We start from the raw sequence: 26,372 nt of genomic DNA, 5'->3' as shown, positions 1-26,372 counted from the left end.
ACCTTATTCTTTGTTTAACTCGAAGACGGTAATATTTCCGCCAAGCTCAACGACATATAATGTTCAATATAACCACTAGACATACTGAAATAAACTCTCAGTAAATTCACAGCATTCCACGCCAGACAGCGGGCTAATAGTGTAGCATGCTAAACGAAGGCAGCCACACAGAAACATCAGAATAGAGAAAAGTAGTTCTAAATACAAAACGTATTCTCCGTTAAACATGCCTACATCCATATTTCAAACAAGCAACAACATAATATTGAATATGACCAATCAACACCATTGATTAGCATTCTGTAAAGGAAGAAGCAAAAACAGGTCTTACCTGAACAAAGCTCGCCAGACAGAAAGACTATTCGAGAATATTCGAAGAACCAGGGGCGAAGTGACGATCCAACAACCAATGAAAACAGTGGAATTGCTGACGACCAATAAAGGTTGAATATGTACTGCTGACGTGCAATTTTCCTTTCGCGGCTGGCATGAAGCTGTTATTGAAGCTGATGTGTTGATCATAATGGAAAACATATGAGTCCGTGCGCGCTATCGCGCGCATTTGTCTCGTGAGTGGAACGAACCTGTTATCACAGCTGATGTGTTGATCATAATGGAAAACATATGAGTCAGTGCGCGCTATCGCGCGCATTTGTCTCGTGAGGGCTAGCATGACGCTGTTGATAGCTGATGTGTTGATCATAATGGAAAACATATGAGTCCGTGCGCGCTGTCGCGCGCATTTGTCTCGTGAGTGGCACGAACCTTTTATCACAGCTGATGTGTTGATCATAATGGAAAACATATGAGTCCGTGCGCGCTGTCGCGCGCATTTGTCTCGTGAGTGGCACGAACCTGTTATCACAGCTGATGTGTTGATCATAATGGAAAACATATGAGTCAGTGCGCGCTATCGCGCGCATTTGTCTCGTGAGGGCTAGCATGACGCTGTTGATAGCTAGCTGATGTGTTGATCATAATGGAAAACATATGAGTCCGTGCGCGCTGTCGCGCGCATTTGTCTCGTGAGTGGCACGAACCTGTTATCACAGCTGATGTGTTGATCATAATGGAAAACATATGAGTCCGTGCGCGCTGTCGCGCGCATTTGTCTCGTGAGGGCTAGCATGACGCTGTTGGTAGCTGATGTGTTGATCATAATGGAAAACATATGAGTCCGTGCGCGCTGTCGCGCGCATTTGTCTCGTGAGGGCTAGCATGACGCTGTTGATAGCTGATGTGTTGATCATAATGGAAAACATATGAGTCCGTGCGCGCTGTCGCGCGCATTTGTCTCGTGAGTGGCACGAACCTGTTATCACAGCTGATGTGTTGATCATAATGGAAAACATATGAGTCAGTGCGCGCTGTCGCGCGCATTTGTCTCGCTGTTATGATAGCTGATGTGTTGATCATAGTGGAAAACATATGAGTCAGTACGCGCTATCGCGCGCATTTGTTTCGTGAGCGCTAGCATGACGCTGTTGGGTCAGTGCGCGCTATCGCGCGCATTTGTCTCGTGAGCGGCTAGCATGACGCTGTTGGGTCAGTGCGCGCTGTCGCGCGCATTTGTCTCGTGAGCAGCTGGCATGAAGCTGTTTCACAGTTTTGGCTGCCTGCTGACAGACAGAGGCTGTCATGTTATATTGTATTAGGAGCACAGATAAAACAGGCTGGCATAATGCTGTTACAGCAGGCCAGCCTGCTTGGCTCTGGCTTCATCAGCTGTGATAGAACAGGGCAGACATCTTGAGTGAGCTCCCAATTAGTTGCTATGGGCAACAGCTGTGCCTGCCAACTGCCATTCTGCACCTCACTTTGTCCCCTTAAAATCATGGGGTTTTCATTTTGAGCAGGAAATCTGGAACAAACGCTCGCTGTTCGAAAAGTAGAAGTCGTATCCGAATAATTCTTTGACCGTGAGCGCCAGAAGGCCCGGGGGAAGCCAGCGGTGTAATTTTTATTCTTCTAACCCCCGTGGCTCCTTTATTATGGCAGTTTTAAAATGATTTTTCCGACTGATTTCAGGCCTCGCCCGTTTTATAATGGGATTTAATGTTCCCTCTCTGCGCTCAGAGGGGATTTGTGAGAAATCTGTGAGGCCCAGCTCAATGACAGTCACATTGGGTGAAAGACAACTAAAATACCTACGTTTTGATGTATAATTTATCCAGATCAGGCAGATATTTTGGACGTGAGAGGCATTTGTTTGAAAAATAATTTTTTAAAGATTTTTAGAGTGAGAGGTAGAGTGGAGGAGGCACAAAATGAGCTCCTCTGGACACCTAAAACGTAAACTGCCGTTGTGTCAAAGCCGTATAAGCTATTAACAAGCCCTTTACACCAGTTAAAGCTGAGTCTTTCCTGTCACACACAAACTTTGAATGATGTGTGTATGACCTTGTATGGCTGAGTTCAGAGGCCTCCAAGGGGAGGCAGTTTTGGGCTCTTCGAGCCCAAAACTGCCTCGTTAAGGCCTTCTCCATTCATTTTCCCATTGACAATTTGCCCGCTTTTTCCCATTTATCCGCTATTCCGGTCGAGTAATGAGAGAGAAAAGTAATAGCACACTTCTGCCCATCGGCGCGCACGCAGCCATGTATTTTTTATTTTAGTCGGACCTTCGCTGTGGGACGAGTAGCGCGCCGAAAAACGGGCGGAAACGGAAGAATAATAACTAGAAAATTTCTGAAGAAATTTTGATGGGTGCCCAGCTGCTGCCCGTCTTCTGCCCGTCCACACACACACACAGAGAGACAGAGAAGCTGGTAGTTGCCAGATATTTCAAATCCAGTCTGGAAAATGAGATTTTGGCTTGTTCTGGTGAAACCTGCCTGCTTTATACAGCATGAGTGAGGTTAACCACACAGGAGCCAGAGAGAGACAGGAGGACAGGCTGTGTCCCCTGACAACAAACAGCTGTTTCAATGGATTTAAAAGTCAAAATTAAAAAAAAATTAACTTTTCAGTAAGAGAAAGGTCTGCTGAAGACACTGATGTGATTTATATCAAGGTCCTGTGTAAAATATAGGTTTTATAGCAGTTTGAATGCAGCCCTCACTGTCACTTTAAATGAGTGAAGGAGGGCCTGTTTATCATGGAAATGTGTGATTTTGCTCTGAATCTGAGGTGATTTGAGAGAAAAAGCATAAGTTAAAGCACAAATATGGAAAGAAGACATAAATAGCTTCATGTTAAGCTAGAATTTATCCAGTTTTAAGAGAAATTGTGGATGTTAAGGAGGTTTTAGGCTGTGATTAGTGTGGTTTCTGTGGATTTCTAATGGAGAGGGCCTGTTTTTAATGAAAATTTGTGACTTTGCTCTGAATCTGAGGTGATTTGAAAGAGAAAGCATAATTTATAGCACAAATATGGAAAGAAGACATAAATAGCTTCATTTTGAGCAAGAATTTATCCAGTTTTAACAAAAATTGTGGATGTTAAGGAGGTTTTAGGCTGTGATTAGTGTGGTTTCTGTGGATTTCCCTGTATTTCTAATGGAGAAGGACAGTGCTGATTCTAAGGTCATTTTCTCAAAAACCATTTTAGTAATGAGAGAGAAAGATACAAGCACACCTCTGCAGACCCAGACGCACGTTTTGATGTATGATGTGTATGGGTTTGGCGAAAACTGTGGGAGGAGAAGCGCGTCGACCGTGGTGACACGTGATGGAACTTTCAGTTGTAATGGTAATACTAGAAAATTTCTGAAGAAATTTTGATGGGTGCCCAGCTGCTGCCCGTCTTCTGCCCGTCCACACACACACACACAGATGAGAGCTGTGCTGTGCTGAGAGACCTGCTAGTTGCCAGTCAAGCATTAGGTATTTCAAATCCAGTATTAAACTAAGGTACAGAGATAAGCTCAAACATAGTTTAACATTTGAGATCCTGGCCTGCTGTGGTGAAACCTGCCTGCTTTGGGCAGCATGAGGGACAGACGGCTGGCTTAATAGATGGCTTAAACAAGGTTTTTAATGTCTTAATCACACAATGAACCACTTTACACTTTAAATGGTGGCAGCCATTATGTTTACCTGATTAAGGATGAGAGTTTAAACAGCCAATCACCTGCTCAGTTACTGGTCTTTTAGCCAACCGAGTCCCCTTTTGGGGGGGGGTTGAAGCAGAGATCCCAGAGGAGGAGGACAGAAAGTAATGTTCAGACATACTGACAGTTTAAATGTGTTTATTTAGCAACAACAGCTCATTATAATTCAGTCAGTTTTGATAAACTTTAACATGTCACAGTCTATAATAGGGGTCCCTGTGTAGAGAAATATCTGTAAGCATTCACCACCACAGTAAGAGGAAGACATGAGGACATTAAACCCAACAACATTCAAATCTTACCTCTGTCCTATGGTGATAGAAACTCCAGTCTTCATCGGAGTCCTCGGTGATATCTGTGTTTGCTGAAGGTTGTTTGGGTCGCTGCAGCTGATGGGAGTCTTTCTCTGCTTCATTCTGCTTTGAATCCTCCTGTGGAAGCGCAGGTGTTCGGTTCAGCAGGACCTCAGATGGAAAGCTGGACACACAATCATTAACAGCATTAATCATAAACAGACATCCTTACTGTATGTGAGCTGTGAGGGGAAGTGTCAGTACTTACTTTAGACTTTTTTGTCTGTCTCTGCAGCATCTGCATGATGACTGTAGTCTGGATTCATACTGGTTTCCATCTGGTTGCTCATATTTTAAAAGCTGGAGACAACAATCATGAAATTAGCACCAAGCACACATGATGAAAAGCACTGAAACTGTCTTCATACATGTAGAAGTCTCACCTGTAAGTGCAGCGTTACATCTAATGAGGTCCTGCTTCTCCAACTGAAGATGCTGCATCAGTGTTTTCTGGTGGGGGGGGGGGTGTTTGGTTTCTCTGACAGAAGAAAAACAAAAGCATGATAACTTCTAATGAATAAATGGAACAATCTGGTGATGTTATGAGTTAAGGATTCACGTTAAACAGAGTGAAGTGTGAGGTGTAACTCTGAACCTTTGACTCCAACATTTACCTCAGTTTCATCTTTTTCTCTGTCTGACTGAAGCTGCTCCGTCTCTGTCCTGTCTGCCTTCTCTGAGCTTCTCATCACTGGTGGTGTAGCTCTCCGACTGAACAAACTAATGATACTCTTCTCACAAAAACATGGTCAAGGATGATAAACTAATTGTCAAAGCATCACCGTGCCAGCACGGTACAGCAATCAGGAGGAATCACACTCTACTAGTTAAGCCATGATCCTCAAAGTTCATATTTCACTGATTGGAAGATATGTACAATAATTAACATAATTGCCAACTGTCAAATAAAATACCATGATTATAATTCAAAAGTGCTCATGATTTGAGAATATATAGACGAATAAATAGATGAATAAATAGACATAAAAATGGATAAATAAGCAAAATGAGCACTGAACACAAGCCATATTCTGTTCAAATCACAATGCATTCACATTCTGACTCATTCAACACCAGCACATAGCAAAATGAGCAGTCAAAACAAGCCATATTCTGTTCAAATCACAATGCATTCACATTCTGACTCATTCGACACCAGCACATAGCTTTTGCCGTCGAGAGCGTTCAAGTTCAGGCTGCGGGCTAACAATGTAGCATGCTAAACAAGGCAGTCACACAGAAACATCGGCGGAAGGAAAATTAGCAAATACCTTGTCTTTATTTAACTGGAAGACGGTCATATTTCCGCCACGATCAACGACAGATAATGTTCAATATAAGCACTCAACGTAAATTCATAGCCTTCATAGCATTCCACGCCAGACAGCGGGTTAATAGTGTACCATGCTAAACAAGGCAGTCACACCGAAACATCGGCGGAAGGAAAATTAGCAAATAGCTCGTCTTTATATAACTCGAAGACGGTCGTATTTCCGCCACGATCAACGACAGGTAATGTTCAATATAACCACAACGTAAATTCATAGCTTTCACAGCATTCCACGCCAGACAGCGGGCTAATAGTGTAGCATGCTAAACAAGGCAGTCACACCGAAACATCGGCGGAAGGAAAATTAGCAAATACCTCGTCTTTATTTAACTCGAAGACGGTCGTATTTCCGCCACGATCAACGACAGATAATGTTCAACTTAACCACAACGTAAATTCATAGCTTTCACAGCATTCCACGCCAGACAGCGGGCTAATAGTGTAGCATGCTAAACAAGGCAGTCACACCGAAACATCGGCGGAAGGAAAATTAGCAAATACCTCGTCTTTATTTAACTGGAAGACGGTCATATTTCCGCCACGATCAACGACAGATAATGTTCAATATAACCAAACCAAGCAAAAAATAGATCTTACCTGAACAAAGCTCGCCAGACAGAAAGACTACTGAAGAATATTCGAAGAACCAGGGGGAAGTGACGATCCAACAACCAATGAAAACAGTGGAATTGCTGACGTATGTCGTCAGCGTCTGGTATGAAGCTGTTAAAACAGCTGATGTGTTGATCATAATGGAAAACATATGAGTCCGTGCGCGCTGTCGCGCGCATTTGTCTCGTGAGTGGCACGAACCTGTTATCACAGCTGATGTGTTGATCATAATGGAAAACATATGAGTCAGTGCGCGCTGTCGCGCGCATTTGTCTCGTGAGGGCTAGCATGACGCTGTTGATAGCTGATGTGTTGATCATAATGGAAAACATATGAGTCCGTGCGCGCTGTCGCGCGCATTTGTCTCGTGAGTGGCACGAACCTGTTATCACAGCTGATGTGTTGATCATAATGGAAAACATATGAGTCAGTGCGCGCTGTCGCGCGCATTTGTCTCGCTGTTATGATCGCTGATGTGTTGATCATAATGGAAAACATATGAGTCCGTGCGCGCTGTCGCGCGCATTTGTCTCGTGAGTGGCACGAACCTGTTATCACAGCTGACGTGTTGATCATAATGGAAAACATATGAGTCAGTGCGCGCTGTCGCGCGCATTTGTCTCGTGAGGGCTGTTATCACAGCTGATGTGTTGATCATAATGGAAAACATATGAGTCAGTGCGCGCTATCGCGCGCATTTGTTTCGTGAGCGGCTAGCATGACGCTGTTGGGTCAGTGCGCGCTGTCGCGCGCATTTGTCTCCTGAGCGGCTAGCATGACGCTGTTGGGTCAGTGCGCGCTGTCGCGCGCATTTGTCTCGTGAGCAGCTGGCATGAAGCTGTTTTCACAGTTTTGGCTGCCTGCTGACAGACAGAGGCTGTCATGTTATATTGTATTAGGAGCACAGATAAAACAGGCTGGCATAATGCTGTTACAGCAGGCCAGCCTGCTTGGCTCTGGCTTCATCAGCTGTGATAGAACAGGGCAGACATCTTGAGTGAGCTCCCAATTAGTTGCTATGGGCAACAGCTGTGCCTGCCAACTGCCATTCTGCACCTCACTTTGTCCCCTTAAAATCATGGGGTTTTCATTTTGAGCAGGAAATCTGGAACAAACGGTCGCTGTTCGAAAAGTAGAAGTCGTATCCGAATAATTCTTTGACCGTGAGCGCCAGAAGGCCCGGGGGAAGCCAGCGGTGTCATTTTTATTCTTCTAACCCCCGTGGCTCCTTTATTATGGCAGTTTTAAAATGATTTTTCCGACTGATTTCAGGCCTCGCCCGTTTTATAATGGGATTTAATGTTCCCTCTCTGCGCTCAGAGGGGATTTGTGAGAAATCTGTGAGGCCCAGCTCAATGACAGTCACATTGGGTGAAAGACAACTAAAATACCTACGTTTTGATGTATAATTTATCCAAATCAGGCAGATATTTTGGACGTGAGAGGCATTTGTTTGAAAAATCATTTTTTAAAGATTTTTAGAGTGAGAGGTAGAGTGGAGGAGGCACAAAATGAGCTCCTCTGGACACCTAAAACGTAAACTGCCGTTGTGTCAAAGCCGTATAAGCTATTAACAAGCCCTTTACACCAGTTAAAGCTGAGTCTTTCCTGTCACACACAAACTTTGAATGATGTGTGTATGACCTTGTATGGCTGAGTTCAGAGGCCTCCAAGGGGAGGCAGTTTTGGGCTCTTCGAGCCCAAAACTGCCTCGTTAAGGCCTTCTCCATTCATTTTCCCATTGACAATTTGCCCGCTTTTTCCCATTTATCCGCTATTCCGGTCGAGTAATGAGAGAGAAAAGTAATAGCACACTTCTGCCCATCGGCGCGCACGCAGCCATGTATTTTTTATTTTAGTCGGACCTTCGCTGTGGGACGAGTAGCGCGCCGAAAAACGGGCGGAAACGGAAGAATAATAATAATAAGTATGAGCAATAGTAATATGTGTGCCCTGCCTATGGCATGGGGCACCCATAATAATAAGTATGAGCAATAGTAATATGTGTGCCCTGCCTATGGCATGGGGCACCCATAACTAGAAAATTTCTGAAGAAATTTTGATGGGTGCCCAGCTGCTGCCCGTCTTCTGCCCGTCCACACACACACACAGATGAGAGCTGAGAGCTGCTAGTTGCCAGATATTTCAAATCCAGTCTGAAAAATGAGATTTTGGCTTGTTCTGGTGAAACCTGCCTGCTTTATACAGCATGAGTGAGGTTAACCACACAGAAGCCAGAGAGAGACAGAGGAGGACAGGCTGTGTCCCCTGACAACAAACAGCTGTTTCAATGGATTTAAAAGTCAAAATTAAAAAAAAATTAACTTTTTCAGTAAGAGAAAGGTCTGCTGAAGACACTGATGTGATTTATATCAAGGTCCTGTGTAAAATATAGGTTTTATAGCAGTTTGAATGCAGCCCTCACTGTCACTTTAAATGAGTGAAAGAGGGCCTGTTTATCATGGAAATGTGTGATTTTGCTCTGAATCTGAGGTGATTTGAGAGAAAAAGCATAAGTTAAAGCACAAATATGGAAAGAAGACATAAATAGCTTCATGTTAAGCTAGAATTTATCCACTTTTAAGAGAAATTGTGGATGTTAAGGAGGTTTTAGGCTGTGATTAGTGTGGTTTCTGTGGATTTCTAATGGAGAGGGCCTGTTTTTAATGAAAATGTGTGACTTTGCTCTGAATCTGAGGTGATTTGAAAGAAAAAGCATAATTTATTGCACAAATATGGAAAGAAGACATAAATAGCTTCATGTTAAGCTAGAATTTATCCACTTTTAAGAGAAATTGTGGATGTTAAGGAGGTTTTAGGCTGTGATTAGTGTGGTTTCTGTGGATTTCCCTGTATTTCTAATGGAGAGGGACAGTGCTGATTCTAAGGTCAATTTCTCAAAAACCATTTTAGTAATGAGAGAGAAAGATACAAGCACACCTCTGCAGACCCAGACGCACGTTTTGATGTATGATGTGTATGGGTTTGGCGAAAACTGTGGGAGGAGAAGCGCGTCGACCGTGGTGACACCTGATGGAACTTTCAGTTGTAATGGTAATACTAGAAAATTTCTGAAGAAATTTTGATGGGTGCCCAGCTGCTGCCCGTCTTCTGCCCGTCCACACACACACACAGATGAGAGCTGAGAAGCTGCTAGTTGCCAGATATTTCAAATCCAGTCTGGAAAATGACATTTTGGATTGTTATGGTGAAACCTGCCTGCTTTATACAGCATGAGTGAGGTTAACCACACACAGAAGCCAGAGAGAGACAGAGGAGGACAGGCTGTGTCCCCTGAGAACAAACAGCTGTTTGAATGGATTTAAAAGTCAAAATTAAAAAAAAATTAACTTTTCAGTAAGAGAAAGGTCTGCTGAAGACACTGATGTGATTTATATCAAGGTCCTGTGTAAAATATAGGTTTTATAGCAGTTTTAATGCAGCCCTCACTGTCACTTTAAATGAGTGAAGGAGGGCCTGTTTATCATGGAAATGTGTGATTTTGCTCTGAATCTGAGGTGATTTGAGAGAAAAAGCATAAGTTAAAGCACAAATATGGAAAGAAGACATAAATAGCTTCACGTTAAGCTAGAATTTATCCAGTTTTAAGAGAAATTGTGGATGTTAAGGAGGTTTTAGGCTGTGATTAGTGTGGTTTCTGTGGATTTCTAATGGAGAGGGCCTGTTTTTAATGAAAATGTGTGACTTTGCTCTGAATCTGAGGTGATTTGAAAGAAAAAGCATAATTTATTGCACAAATATGGAAAGAAGACATAAATAGCTTCATTTTGAGCAAGAATTTTTCCAGTTTTAACAAAAATAGTGGATGTTAGGGAGGTTTTAGGCTGTGATTAGTGTGGTTTCTGTGGATTTCCCTGTATTTCTAATGGAGAGGGACAGTGCTGATTCTAAGGTCATTTTCTCAAAAACCATTTTAGTAATGAGAGAGAAAGATACAAGCACACCTCTGCAGACCCAGACGCACGTTTTGATGTATGATGTGTATGGGTTTGGCGAAAACTGTGGGAGGAGAAGCGCGTCGACCGTGGTGACACGTGATGGAACTTTCAGTTGTAATGGTAATACTAGAAAATTTCTGAAGAAATTTTGATGGGTGCCCAGCTGCTGCCCGTCTTCTGCCCGTCCACACACACACACACAGATGAGAGCTGTGCTGTGCTGAGAGACCTGCTAGTTGCCAGTCAAGCATTAGGTATTTCAAATCCAGTATTAAACTAAGGTACAGAGATAAGCTGAAACATAGTTTAACATTTCAGATCCTGGCCTGCTGTGGTGAAACCTGCCTGCTTTGGGCAGCATGAGGGACAGACGGCTGGCTTAATAGATGGCTTAAACAAGGTTTTTAATGTCTTAATCACACAATGAACCACTTTACACTTTAAATGGTGGCAGCCATTATGTTTACCTGATTAAGGAGGAGAGTTTAAACAGCCAATCACCTGCTCAGTTACTGGTCTTTTAGCCAACCGAGTCCCCTTTTGGGGGGGTTGAAGCAGAGATCCCAGAGGAGGAGGACAGAAAGTAATGTTCAGACATACTGACAGTTTAAATGTGTTTATTTAGCAACAACAGCTCATTATAATTCAGTCAGTTTTGATAAACTTTAACATGTCACAGTCTATAATAGGGGTCCCTGTGTAGAGAAATATCTGTAAGCATTCACCATCACAGTAAGAGGAAGACATGAGGACATTAAACCCAACAACATTCAAATCTTACCTCTGTCCTATGGTGATAGAAACTCCAGTCTTCATCGGAGTCCTCGGTCACATCTGTGTTTGCTCAAGGTTGTTTGGGTCACTGCAGCTGATGGGAGTCCTTCTCTGCTTCATAAGACAAAAAGAGAGGAAACCAAATGTTGAGTTTCATGTAGATAAATTTTCTTGTTTTTGATTCATCACAAAAAATATCCAAAGTACAATCAATGTATTGAGTAAAGATAAAAACACTCACCTTTTTTCATAGTTCTTCTCCTTGGACACGTCACGATGCAGTTTGAATCCTCCTGTGGAAGGGCAGGTGTTCGGTTCAGCAGGACCTCAGATGGAAAGCTGGACACACAATCATTAACAGCATTAATCATAAACAGACATCCTTACTGTATGTGAGCTGTGAGGGGAAGTGTCAGTACTTACTTTAGACCTTTTTGTCTGTCTCTGCAGCATCTGCATGATGACTGTAGTCTGGATTCATGCTGGTTGCTCATGTTTTAAAAGCTGGAGACAACAATCATGAAATTAGCACCAAGCACACATGATGAAAAGCACTGAAACTGTCTTCATACATGTAGAAGTCTCACCTGTAAGTGCAGCGTTACATCTAATGAGGTCCTGCTTCTCCAACTGAAGATGCTGCATCAGTGTTTTCTGGGGGGTGTTTGGTTTCTCTGACAGAAGAAAAACAAAAGCATGATAACTTCTAATGAATAAATGGAACAATCTGGTGATGTTATGAGTTAAGGATTCACGTTAAACAGAGTGAAGTGTGAGGTGTAACTCTGCACCTTTGACTCCAACATTTACCTCAGTTTCATCTTTTTCTCTGTCTGACTGAAGCTGCTCCGTCTCTGTCCTGTCTGCCTTCTCTGAGCTTGTCATCACTGGTGGTGTAGCTCTCCGACTGAACAAACTCATGATACTCTTCTCACAAAAACATGGTCAAGGATGATAAACTAATTGTCAAAGCATCACCGTGCCAGCACGGTACAGCAATCAGGAGGAATCACACTCTACTAGTTAAGCCATGATCCTCAAAGTTCATATTTCACTGATTGGAAGATATGTACAATAATTAACATAATTGCCAACTGTCAAATAAAATACCATGATTATAATTCAAAAGTGCTCATGACTTGAGAATATATAGACGAATAAATAGATGAATAAATAGACATAAAAATGGATAAATAAGCTAAATGAGCACTGAACACAAGCCATATTCTGTTCAAATCACAATGCATTCACATTCTGACTCATTCGACACCAGCACATAGCTTTTGCCGTCGAGCGCGTTCAAGTTCAGGCTGCGGGCTAACAATGTAGCATGCTAAGCTAAGGCAGGCACACAGAAACATCGGCGGAAGGAAAATTAGCAAATACGTTGTCTTTATTTAACTCGAAGACGTCATATTTCCGCCACGATCAACGACAGATAATGTTCAATATAACTGGTCAACACAAGCCTTATACTGAAATAAACTCATTAAATTCATATTCCAACAAGTTCAATTTGAACAAGCTTTTGCCGTCGAGCGCGTTCAAGTTCAGGCTGCGGGCTAACAATGTAGCATGCTAAGCTAAGGCAGGCACACAGAAACATCGGCGGAAGGAAAATTAGCAAATACCTCGTCTTTATTTAACTGGGAGACGGTCATATTTCCGCCACGATCAACGACAGATAATGTTCAATATAACCACAACGTAAATTCATAGCTTTCACAGCATTCCACGCCAGACAGCGGGCTAATAGTGTAGCATGCTAAACAAAGCAGTCACACCGAAACATCGGCGGAAGGAAAATTAGCAAATACCTCGTCTTTATTTAACTGGGAGACGGTCATATTTCCGCCACGATCAACGACAGATAATGTTCAATATAACCACAACGTAAATTCATAGCCTTCATAGCATTCCACGCCAAACAGCGGGCTAATAGTGTAGCATGCTAAACAAGGCAGCCACACCGAAACATCGGCGGAAGGAAAATTAGCAAATACCTTGTCTTTATTTAACTGGGAGACGGTCATATTTCCGCCACGATCAACGACAGATAATGTTCAATATAACCACAACGTAAATTCATAGCTTTCACAGCATTCCACGCCAGACAGCGGGCTAATAGTGTAGCATGCTAAACAAGGCAGCCACACCGAAACATCGGCGGAAGGAAAATTAGCAAATACCTCGTCTTTATTTAACTGGAGGACGGTCATATTTCCGCCACGATCAACGACAGATAATGTTCAATATAACCAAACCAAGCAAAAAATAGATCTTACCTGAACAAAGCTCGCCAGACAGAAAGACTACTCAAGAATATTCGAAGAAGCAGGGGCGAAGTGACGATCCAACAACCAATGAAAACAGTGGAATTGCTGACGTGTGTCGTCAAGCGTCTGGTATGAAGCTGTTAAAACAGCTGATTGTGTTGATCATAATGGAAAACATATGAGTCCGTGCGCGCTGTCGCGCGCATTTGTCTCGTGAGTGGCACGAACCTGTTATCACAGCTGATGTGTTGATCATAATGGAAAACATATGAGTCAGTGCGCGCTATCGCGCGCATTTGTTTCGTGAGGGCTAGCATGACGCTGTTGATAGCTGATCATAATGTAAAACATATGAGTCCGTGCGCGCTGTCGCGCGCATTTGTCTCGTGAGTGGCACGAACCTGTTATCACAGCTGATGTGTTGATCATAATGGAAAACATATGAGTCAGTGCGCGCTGTCGCGCGCATTTGTCTCGTGAGGGCTAGAATGACGCTGTTATGATAGATGTGTTGATCATAATGGAAAGCATATGAGTCAGTGCGCGCTATCGCGCGCATTTGTTTCGTGAGCGGCTAGCATGACGCTGTTGGGTCAGTGCGCGCTGTCGCGCGCATTTGTCTCGTGAGCGGCTAGCATGACGCTGTTGGGTCAGTGCGCGCTGTCGCGCGCATTTGTCTCGTGAGCGGCTAGCATGACGCTGTTGGGTCAGTGCGCGCTGTCGCGCGCATTTGTCTCGTGAGCAGCTGGCATGAAGCTGTTTTCACAGTTTTGGCTGCCTGCTGACAGACAGAGGCTGTCATGTTATATTGTATTAGGAGCACAGATAAAACAGGCTGGCATAATGCTGTTACAGCAGGCCAGCCTGCTTGGCTCTGCCCTCATCAGCCATCTTGGCTCTGCCCTCATCAGCCATCTTGGCTCTGCCCTCATCAGCCGTGATAGAACAGGGCAGCCTTCTTGGGTGTGGTCAGCATTAGTTGCTATGGGCAACAGCTGTGCCTGCCAACTGCCAACTGCCGAATTCTGCACCTCACTTTGTCCCCTTAAAATCATGGGGTTTTCATATTGAGGCAGAAATCTGGAACAAAACGCTCGCTGTTCGAAAAGTAGAAGTCGTATCCGAATAATTCTTTCACCGTGAGCGCCAGAAGGCCCGGGGGAAGCCAGCGGTGTCATTTTTATTCTTCTAACCCCCGTGGCTCCTTTATTATGGCAGTTTTAAAATGATTTTTCACACTGATTTCAGGGCTCGGCCGTTTTATAATGGGATGGAATGTTCCCTCTCTGCGCTCAGAGGGGATTTGTGAGAAATCTGTGAGGCCCAGCTCAATGACAGTCACATTGGGTGAAAGACAACTAAAATACCTACGTTTTGATGTATAATTTATCAAGATCAGGCAGATATTTTGGATGTGAGAGGCATTTGTTCGAGAAATTGTTTTTTAAAGATTTTTAGAGTGACAGTTAGAGTGTAACTGACATTAGACGACCTCCTCTGGACACCTAAAACGTAAACTGCCGTTGTGTCAAAGCCGTATAAGCTATTAACAAGCCCTTTACCACAGTTAAAGCTGAGTCTTTCCTGTCACACACAAACTTTGAATGATGTGTGTGTGACCTTGTATGGCTGAGTTCAGAGGCCTCCAATGTGAGGCAGTTTTGGGCTCTTCGAGCCCAAAACTGCCTCGTTAAGGCCTTCTCCATTCATTTTCCCATTGACAATTTGCCCGCTTTTTCCCATTTATCCGCTATTTCTTTCGAGTAATGAGAGAGAAAAGTAATAGCACACTTCTGCCCATCGGCGCGCACGCAGCCATGTATTTTTTATTTTAGTCGGACCAACGCTGTGGGACGAGTAGCGCGCCGAAAAACGTGACGGAAGCGGGAGAATAATAATAAGTATGAGCAATAGTAATATGTGTGCCCTGCCTATGGCATGGGGCACCCATAACTAGAAAATTTCTGAAGAAATTTTGATGGGTGCCCAGCTGCTGCCCGTCTTCTGCCCGTCCACACACACACACAGAGAAGCTGGTAGTTGCCAGTCAAGCATTATATGATCATAATCCAGTCTTAAATATGAGATTCAGGCTTGTTCTGGTGAAACCTGCCTGCTTTATACAGCATGAGTGAGTTTAACCACACAGAAGCCAGAGAGAGACAGAGTAGGACAGGCTGTGTCCCCTGACAACAAACAGCTGTTTCAATGGATTTAAAAGTCAAAATTTAAAAAAAAATTAACTTTTCAGTAAGAGAAAGCTCTGCTGAAGACACTCATGTGATTTATATCAAGGTCCTGTGTAAAATATAGGTTTTATAGCAGTTTGAATGCAGCCCTCACTGTCACTTTAAATGAGTGAAGGAGGGCCTGTTTATCATGGAAATGTGTGATTTTGCTCTGAATCTGAGGTGATTTGAGAGAAAAAGCATAAGTTAAAGCACAAATATGGAAAGAAGACATAAATAGCTTCATGTTAAGCTAGAATTTATCCAGTTTTAAGAGAAATTGTGGATGTTAAGGAGGTTTTAGGCTGTGATTAGTGTGGTTTCTGTGGATTTCTAATGGAGAGGGCCTGTTTTTAATGAAAATGTGTGACTTTGCTCTGAATCTGAGGTGATTTGAAAGAAAAAGCATAATTTATAGCACAAATATGGAAAGAAGACATAAATAGCTTCATCTTAAGCAAGAATTTTTCCAGTTTTAACAATAATTGTGGATGTTAAGGAGGTTTTAGGCTGTGATTAGTGTGGTTTCTGTGGATTTCCCTGTATTTCTAATGGAGAGGGACAGTGCTGATTCTAAGGTCATTTTCTCAAAAACCATTTTAGTAATGAGAGAGAAAGATACAAGCACACTTCTGCAGACCCAGACGCACGTTTTGATGTATGATGTGTATGGGTTTGGCGAAAACTGTGGGAGGAGAAGCGCGTCGACCGTGGTGACACGTGATGGAACTTTCAGTTGTAATGGTAATACTAGAAAATTTCTGAAGAAATTTTGATGGGTGCCCAGCTGCTGCCCATCTTCTGCCCGTCCACACACACACACACAGATGAGAGCTGTGCTGTGCTGAGAGACCTGCTAGTTGCCAGTCAAGCATTAGGTATTTCAGTATTAAACTAAGGTACAGAGATAAGCTGAAACATAGTTTAACATTTGAGATCCTGGCCTGCTGTGGTGAAACCTGCCTGCTTTGGGCAGCATGAGGGACAGACGGCTGGCTTAATAGATGGCTTAAACAAGGTTTTTAATGTCTTAATCACACAATGAACCACTTTACACTTTAAATGGTGGCAGCCATTATGTTTACCTGATTAAGGAGGAGAGTTTAAACAGCCAATCACCTGCTCAGTTACTGGTCTTTTAGCCAACCGAGTCCCCTTTTGGGGGCGTTGAAGCAGAGATCCCAGAGGAGGAGGACAGAAAGTAATGTTCAGACATACTGACAGTTTAAATGTGTTTATTTAGCAACAACAGCTCATTATAATTCAGTCAGTTTTGATAAACTTTAACATGTCACAGTCTATAATAGGGGTCCCTGTGTAGAGAAATATCTGTAAGCATTCACCATCACAGTAAGAGGAAGACATGAGGACATTAAACCCAACAACATTCAAATCTTACCTCTGTCCTATGGTGATAGAAACTCCAGTCTTCATCGGAGTCCTCTGTGATATCTGTGTTTGCTGAAGGTTGTTTGGGTCGCTGCAGCTGATGGGAGTCTTTCTCTGCTTCATTCTGCTTTGAATCCTCCTGTGGAAGCGCAGGTGTTCGGTCCAGCAGGACCTCAGATGGAAAGCTGGACACACAATCATTAACAGCATTAATCATAAACAGACATCCTTACTGTATGTGAGCTGTGAGGGGAAGTGTCAGTACTTACTTTAGACCTTTTTGTCTGTCTCTGCAGCATCTGCATGATGACTGTAGTCTGGATTCATGCTGGTTTCCATCTGGTTGCTCATGTTTTAAAAGCTGGAGACAACAATCATGAAATTAGCACCAAGCACACATGATGAAAAGCACTGAAACTGTCTTCATACATGTAGAAGTCTCACCTGTAAGTGCAGCGTTACATCTAATGAGGTCCTGCTTCTCCAACTGAAGATGCTGCATCAGTGTTTTCTGGTGGGGGGGGGGTGTTTGGTTTCTCTGACAGAAGAAAAACAAAAGCATGATAACTTCTAATGAATAAATGGAACAATATGGTGATGTTATGAGTTAAGGATTCACGTTAAACAGAGTGAAGTGTGAGGTGTAACTCTGAACCTTTGACTCCAACATTTACCTCAGTTTCATCTTTTTCTCTGTCTGACTGAAGCTGCTCCGTCTCTGTCCTGTCTGCCTTCTCTGAGCTTCTCATCACTGGTGGTGTAGCTCTCCGACTGAACAAACTCATGATGCTCTTCTCACAAAAACATGGTCAAGGATGATAAACTAATTGTCAAAGCATCACCGTGCCAGCACGGTACAGCAATCAGGAGGAATCACACTCTACTAGTTAAGCCATGATCCTCAAAGTTCATATTTCACTGATTGGAAGATATGTACAATAATTAACATAATTGCCAACTGTCAAATAAAATACCATGATTATAATTCAAAAGTGCTCATGACTTGAGAATATATAGACGAATAAATAGATGAATAAATAGACATAAAAATGGATAAATAAGCTAAATGAGCACTGAACACAAGCCATATTCTGTTCAAATCACAATGCATTCACATTCTGACTCATTCGACACCAGCACATAGCTTTTGCCGTCGAGAGCATTCAAGTTCAGGCTGCGGGCTAACAATGTAGCATGCTAACATGAGGCAGAGACACAGACACATTAGCCGAAGGAAATGTAGCAAATACCTTATTCTTTGTTTATCTCAAATACGTTCATATTTCCGCCAAGCTCAACGACATATAATGTTCAATATAACCACTAGACACAAGCCTTATACTGAAATAAAGTCATTAAATTCATGTTCCAACAAGTTCAATTGAACAAGCTTTTGCCGTCGAGAGCGTTCAAGTTCAGGCTGCGGGCTAACAATGTAGCATGCTAACATGAGGCAGAGACACAGACACATTAGCCGAAGGAAATGTAGCAAATACCTTATTCTTTGTTTAACTCAAATACGTTCATATTTCCGCCAAGCTCAACGACATATAATGTTCAATATAACCACTAGACACAAGCCTTATACTGAAATAAAGTCATTAAATTCATGTTCCAACAAGTTCAATTGAACAAGCTTTTGCCGTCGAGCGCGTTCAAGTTCAGGCTGCGGGCTAACAATGTAGCATGCTAAGCTAAGGCAGGCACACAGAAACATCGGCGGAAGGAAAATTAGCAAATACCTCGTCTTTATTTAACTGGGAGACGGTCATATTTCCGCCACGATCAACGACAGATAATGTTCAATATAACTAGTCAACACAAGCCTTATACTGAAATAAACTCATTAAATTCATATTCCAACAAGTTCAATTTGAACAAGCTTTTGCCGTCGAGCGCGTTCAAGTTCAGGCTGCGGGCTAACAATGTAGCATGCTAAACAAGGCAGTCACACCGAAACATCGGCGGAAGGAAAATTAGCAAATACCTCGTCTTTATTTAACTGGGAGACGGTCATATTTCCGCCACGATCAACGACAGATAATGTTCAATATAACCACAACGTAAATTCATAGCTTTCACAGCATTCCACGCCAGACAGCGGGCTAATAGCGTAGCATGCTAAACAAGGCAGTCACACCGAAACATCGGCGGAAGGAAAATTAGCAAATACCTCGTCTTTATTTAACTCGAAGACGGTCGTATTTCCGCCACGATCAACGACAGATAATGTTCAATATAACCACAACGTAAATTCATAGCTTTCACAGCATTCCACGCCAGACAGCGGGCTAATAGCGTAGCATGCTAAACAAGGCAGACACACCGAAACATCGGCGGAAGGAAAATTAGCAAATAGCTCGTCTTTATTTAACTGGAAGACGGTCGTATTTCCGCCACGATCAACGACAGATAATGTTCAATATAACCAAACCAAGCAAAAAATAGATCTTACCTGAACAAAGCTCGCCAGACAGAAAGACTACTCAAGAATATTCGAAGAAGCAGGGGCGAAGTGACGATCCAACAACCAATGAAAACAGTGGAATTGCTGACGTGTGTCGTCAAGCGTCTGGTATGAAGCTGTTAAAACAGCTGACGTGTTGATCATTATGGAAAACATATGAGTCCGTGCGCGCTATCGCGCGCATTTGTCTCGTGAGTGGCACGAACCTGTTATCACAGCTGATGTGTTGATCATAATGGAAAACATATGAGTCAGTGCGCGCTATCGCGCGCATTTGTTTCGTGAGCGGCTAGCATGACGCTGTTGGGTCAGTGCGCGCTGTCGCGCGCATTTGTCTCGTGAGCGGCTAGCATGACGCTGTTGGGTCAGTGCGCGCTGTCGCGCGCATTTGTCTCGTGAGCGGCTAGCATGACGCTGTTGGGTCAGTGCGCGCTGTCGCGCGCATTTGTCTCGTGAGCGGCTAGCATGACGCTGTTGGCTCAGTGCGCGCTGTCGCGCGCATTTGTCTCGTGAGCGGCTAGCATGACGCTGTTGGGTCAGTGCGCGCTGTCGCGCGCATTTGTCTCGTGAGCAGCTGGCATGAAGCTGTTTTCACAGTTTTGGCTGCCTGCTGACAGACAGAGGCTGTCATGTTATATTGTATTAGGAGCACAGATAAAACAGGCTGGCATAATGCTGTTACAGCAGGCCAGCCTGCTTGGCTCTGCCCTCATCAGCCATCTTGGCTCTGCCCTCATCAGCTGTGATAGAACAGGGCAGCCTTCTTGGGTGTGGTCAGCATTAGTTGCTATGGGCAACAGCTGTGCCTGCCAACTGCCAACTGCCGAATTCTGCACCTCACTTTGTCCCCTTAAAATCATGGGGTTTTCATATTGAGGCAGAAATCTGGAACAAAACGCTCGCTGTTCGAAAAGTAGAAGTCGTATCCGAATAATTCTTTCACCGTGAGCGCCAGAAGGCCCGGGGGAAGCCAGCGGTGTCATTTTTATTCTTCTAACCCCCGTGGCTCCTTTATTATGGCAGTTTTAAAATGATTTTTCACACTGATTTCAGGGCTCGGCCGTTTTATAATGGGATGGAATGTTCCCTCTCTGCGCTCAGAGGGGATTTGTGAGAAATCTGTGAGGCCCAGCTCAATGACAGTCACATTGGGTGAAAGACAACTAAAATACCTACGTTTTGATGTATAATTTATCAAGATCAGGCAGATATTTTGGACGTGAGAGGCATTTGTTCGAGAAATTGTTTTTTAAAGATTTTTAGAGTGACAGTTAGAGTGTAACTGACATTAGACGACCTCCTCTGGACACCTAAAACGTAAACTGCCGTTGTGTCAAAGCCGTATAAGCTATTAACAAGCCCTTTACCACAGTTAAAGCTGAGTCTTTCCTGTCACACACAAACTTTGAATGATGTGTGTGTGACGCTGTATGGCTGAGTTCAGAGGCCTCCCGTGTGAGGCAGTTTGGGGCTCTTCGAGCCCCAAACTGCCTCTTTTTGGCCTTCTCCATTCATTTTCCCATTGACAATTTGCCCGCTTTTTCCCATTTATCCGCTATTCCGGTCGAGTAATGAGAGAGAAAAGTAATAGCACACTTCTGCCCATCGGCGCACACGCAGCCATGTATTTTTTATTTTAGTCGGACCTTCGCTGTGGGACGAGTAGCGCGCCGAAAAACGTGACGGAAGCGGGAGAATAATAATAAGTATGAGCAATAGTAATATGTGTGCCCTGCCTATGGCATGGGGCACCCATAACTAGAAAATTTCTGAAGAAATTTTGATGGGTGCCCAGCTGCTGCCCGTCTTCTGCCCGTCCACAGGGAGGCTATGGTGAAGGTCAAGCATTAGATACTTCAAATCCAGTCTGAAAAATGAGATTTTGGATTGTTCTGGTGAAACCTGCCTGCTTTATACAGCATGAGTGAGGTTAACCACACAGGAGCCAGAGAGAGACAGAGGAGGACAGGCTGTGTCCCCTGACAACAAACAGCTGTTTCAATGGATTTAAAAGTCAAAATAAAAAAAAAATTAACTTTTCAGTAAGAGAAAGGTCTGCTGAAGACACTCATGTGATTTATATCAAGGTCCTGTGTAAAATATAGGTTTTATAGCAGTTTGAATGCAGCCCTCACTGTCACTTTAAATGAGTGAAGGAGGGCCTGTTTATCATGGAAATGTGTGATTTTGCTCTGAATCAGAGGTGATTTGAGAGAAAAAGCATAAGTTAAAGCACAAATATGGAAAGAAGACATAAATAGCTTCATGTTAAGCTAGAATTTATCCAGTTTTAAGAGAAATTGTGGATGTTAAGGAGGTTTTAGGTTGTGATTAGTGTGGTTTCTGTGGATTTCTAATGGAGAGGGCCTGTTTTTAATGAAAATGTGTGACTTTGCTCTGAATCTGAGGTGATTTGAAAGAAAAAGCATAATTTATAGCACAAAATGGAAAGAAGACATAAATAGCTTCATCTTAAGCAAGAATTTTTCCAGTTTTAACAATAATTGTGGATGTTAAGGAGGTTTTAGGCTGTGATTAGTGTGGTTTCTGTGGATTTCCCTGTATTTCTAATGGAGAGGGACAGTGCTGATTCTAAGGTCATTTTCTCAAAAACCATTTTAGTAATGAGAGAGAAAGATACAAGCACACCTCTGCAGACCCAGACGCACGTTTTGATGTATGATGTGTATGGGTTTGGCGAAAACTGTGGGAGGAGAAGCGCGTCGACCGTGGTGACACGTGATGGAACTTTCAGTTGTAATGGTAATACTAGAAAATTTCTGAAGAAATTTTGATGGGTGCCCAGCTGCTGCCCGTCTTCTGCCCGTCCACACACACACACACACACAGATGAGAGCTGAGAAGCTGGTAGTTGCCAGTCAAGCATTATATGATCATAATCCAGTCTTAAATATGAGATTCAGGCTTGTTCTGGTGAAACCTGCCTGCTTTATACAGCATGAGTGAGGTTAACCACACAGGAGCCAGAGAGAGACAGAGGAGGACAGGCTGTGTCCCCTGACAACAAACAGCTGTTTCAATGGATTTAAAAGTCAAAATTAAAAAAAAATTAACTTTTCAGTAAGAGAAAGGTCTGCTGAAGACACTGATGTGATTTATATCAAGGTCCTGTGTAAAATATAGGTTTTATAGCAGTTTGAATGCAGCCCTCACTGTCACTTTAAATGAGTGAAGGAGGGCCTGTTTATCATGGAAATGTGTGATTTTGCTCTGAATCTGAGGTGATTTGAGAGAAAAAGCATAAGTTAAAGCACAAATATGGAAAGAAGACATAAATAGCTTCACGTTAAGCTAGAATTTATCCAGTTTTAAGAGAAATTGTGGATGTTAAGGAGGTTTTAGGCTGTGATTAGTGTGGTTTCTGTGGATTTCTAATGGAGAGGGCCTGTTTTTAATGAAAATGTGTGACTTTGCTCTGAATCTGAGGTGATTTGAAAGAAAAAGCATAATTTATAGCACAAATATGGAAAGAAGACATAAATAGCTTCATTTTGAGCAAGAATTTATCCAGTTTTAACAAAAATAGTGGATGTTAGGGAGGTTTGGGCCTGTGATTAGTGTGGTTTCTGTGGATTTCCCTGTATTTCTAATGGAGAGGGACAGTGCTGATTCTAAGGTCAATTTCTCAAAAACCATTTTAGTAATGAGAGAGAAAGATACAAGCACACCTCTGCAGACCCAGACGCACGTTTTGATGTATGATGTGTATGGGTTTGGCGAAAACTGTGGGAGGAGAAGCGCGTCGACCGTGGTGACACGTGATGGAACTTTCAGTTGTAATGGTAATACTAGAAAATTTCTGAAGAAATTTTGATGGGTGCCCAGCTGCTGCCCGTCTTCTGCCCGTCCACACACACACACAGATGAGAGCTGAGAGCTGCTAGTTGCCAGATATTTCAAATCCAGTCTGAAAAATGAGATTATGGATTGTTCTGGTGAAACCTGCCTGCTTTATACAGCATGAGTGAGGTTAACCACACAGAAGCCAGAGAGAGACAGAGGAGGACAGGCTGTGTCCCCTGACAACAAACAGCTGTTTCAATGGATTTAAAAGTCAAAATTTTAAAAAATTTAACTTTTCAGTAAGAGAAAGGTCTGCTGAAGACAGTCATGTGATTTATATCAAGGTCCTGTGTAAAATATAGGTTTTATAGCAGTTTGAATGCAGCCCTCACTGTCACTTTAAATGAGTGAAGGAGGGCCTGTTTATCATGGAAATGTGTGATTTTGCTCTGAATCAGAGGTGATTTGAGAGAAAAAGCATAAGTTAAAGCACAAATATGGAAAGAAGACATAAATAGCTTCATGTTAAGCTAGAATTTATCCAGTTTTAAGAGAAATTGTGGATGTTAAGGAGGTTTTAGGCTGTGATTAGTGTGGTTTCTGTGGATTTCTAATGGAGAGGGCCTGTTTTTAATGAAAATGTGTGACTTTGCTCTGAATCTGAGGTGATTTGAAAGAAAAAGCATAATTTATAGCCCAAATATGGAAAGAAGACATAAATAGCTTCATCTTGAGCAAGAATTTATCCAGTTTTAACAAAAATAGTGGATGTTAAGGAGGTTTTAGGCTGTGATTAGTGTGGTTTCTGTGGATTTCCCTGTATTTCTAATGGAGAGGGACAGTGCTGATTCTAAGGTCATTTTCTCAAAAACCATTTTAGTAATGAGAGAGAAAGATACAAGCACACTTCTGCAGACCCAGACGCACGTTTTGATGTATGATGTGTATGGGTTTGGCGAAAACTGTGGGAGGAGAAGCGCGTCGACCGTGGTGACACGTGATGGAACTTTCAGTTGTAATGGTAATACTAGAAAATTTCTGAAGAAATTTTGATGGGTGCCCAGCTGCTGCCCGTCTTCTGCCCGTCCACACACACACACAGATGAGAGCTGTGCTGTGCTGAGAGACCTGCTAGTTGCCAGTCAAGCATTAGGTATTTCAGTATTAAACTAAGGTACAGAGATAAGCTGAAACATAGTTTAACATTTGAGATCCTGGCCTGCTGTGGTGAAACCTGCCTGCTTTGGGCAGCATGAGGGACAGACGGCTGGCTTAATAGATGGCTTAAACAAGGTTTTTAATGTCTTAATCACACAATGAACCACTTTACACTTTAAATGGTGGCAGCCATTATGTTTACCTGATTAAGGAGGAGAGTTTAAACAGCCAATCACCTGCTCAGTTACTGGTCTTTTAGCCAACCGAGTCCCCTTTTGGGGGGGTTGAAGCAGAGATCCCAGAGGAGGAGGACAGAAAGTAATGTTCAGACATACTGACAGTTTAAATGTGTTTATTTAGCAACAACAGCTCATTATAATTCAGTCAGTTTTGATACACTTTAACATGTCACAGTCTATAATAGGGGTCCCTGTGTAGAGAAATATCTGTAAGCATTCACCATCACAGTAAGAGGAAGACATGAGGACATTAAACCCAACAACATTCAAATCTTACCTCTGTCCTATGGTGATAGAAACTCCAGTCTTCATCGGAGTCCTCGGTGATATCTGTGTTTGCTGAAGGTTGTTTGGGTCGCTGCAGCTGATGGGAGTCTTTCTCTGCTTCATTCTGCTTTGAATCCTCCTGTGGAAGCGCAGGTGTTCGGTTCAGCAGGACCTCAGATGGAAAGCTGGACACACAATCATTAACAGCATTAATCATAAACAGACATCCTTACTGTATGTGAGCTGTGAGGGGAAGTGTCAGTACTTACTTTAGACCTTTTTGTCTGTCTCTGCAGCATCTGCATGATGACTGTAGTCTGGATTCATGCTGCTTTCCATCTGGTTGCTCATGTTTTAAAAGCTGGAGACAACAATCATGAAATTAGCACCAAGCACACATGATGAAAAGCACTGAAACTGTCTTCATACATGTAGAAGTCTCACCTGTAAGTGCAGCGTTACATCTAATGAGGTCCTGCTTCTCCAACTGAAGATGCTGCATCAGTGTTTTCTGGTGGGGGGGGGGTGTTTGGTTTCTCTGACAGAAGAAAAACAAAAGCATGATAACTTCTAATGAATAAATGGAACAATCTGGTGATGTTATGAGTTAAGGATTCACGTTAAACAGAGTGAAGTGTGAGGTGCAACTCTGAACCTTTGACTCCAACATTTACCTCAGTTTCATCTTTTTCTCTGTCTGACTGAAGCTGCTCCGTCTCTGTCCTGTCTGCCTTCTCTGAGCTTCTCATCACTGGTGGTGTAGCTCTCCGACTGAACAAACTCATGATACTCTTCTCACAAAAACATGGTCAAGGATGATAAACTAATTGTCAAAGCATCACCGTGCCAGCACGGTACAGCAATCAGGAAGAACCACACTCTACTAGTTAAGCCATGATCCTCAAAGTTCATATTTCACTGATTGGAAGATATGTACAATAATTAACATAATTGCCAACTGTCAAATAAAATACCATGATTATAATTCAAAAGTGCTCATGACTTGAGAATATATAGACGAATAAATAGATGAATAAATAGACAAAAATGGATAAATAAGCAAAATGAGCACTGAACACAAGCCATATTCTGTTCAAATCACAATGCATTCACATTGTGACTCATTCAACACCAGCACAAAGCAAAATGAGCAGTCAAAACAAGCCATATTCTGTTCAAATCACAATGCATTCACATTCTGACTCATTCGACACCAGCACATAGCTTTTGCCGTCGAGAGCGTTCAAGTTCAGGCTGCGGGCTAACAATGTAGCATGCTAAACAAGGCAGTCACACAGAAACATCGGCGGAAGGAAAATGAGCAAATACCTTGTCTTTATTTAACTCGAAGACGGTCATATTTCCGCCACGATCAACAACAGATAATGTTCAATATAACCACTCAACGTAAATTCATAGCCTTCATAGCATTCCACGCCAGACAGCGGGTTAATAGTGTAGCATG

The sequence above is a fragment of the Leuresthes tenuis genome, unplaced genomic scaffold (assembly GCF_036924035.1).
Source record: "Leuresthes tenuis unplaced genomic scaffold, fLeuTen1.0.hap1 SCAF_15, whole genome shotgun sequence".
NCBI lineage: Eukaryota > Metazoa > Chordata > Actinopteri > Atheriniformes > Atherinopsidae > Leuresthes > Leuresthes tenuis.
This window is presented reverse-complemented; position numbering follows the sequence as displayed.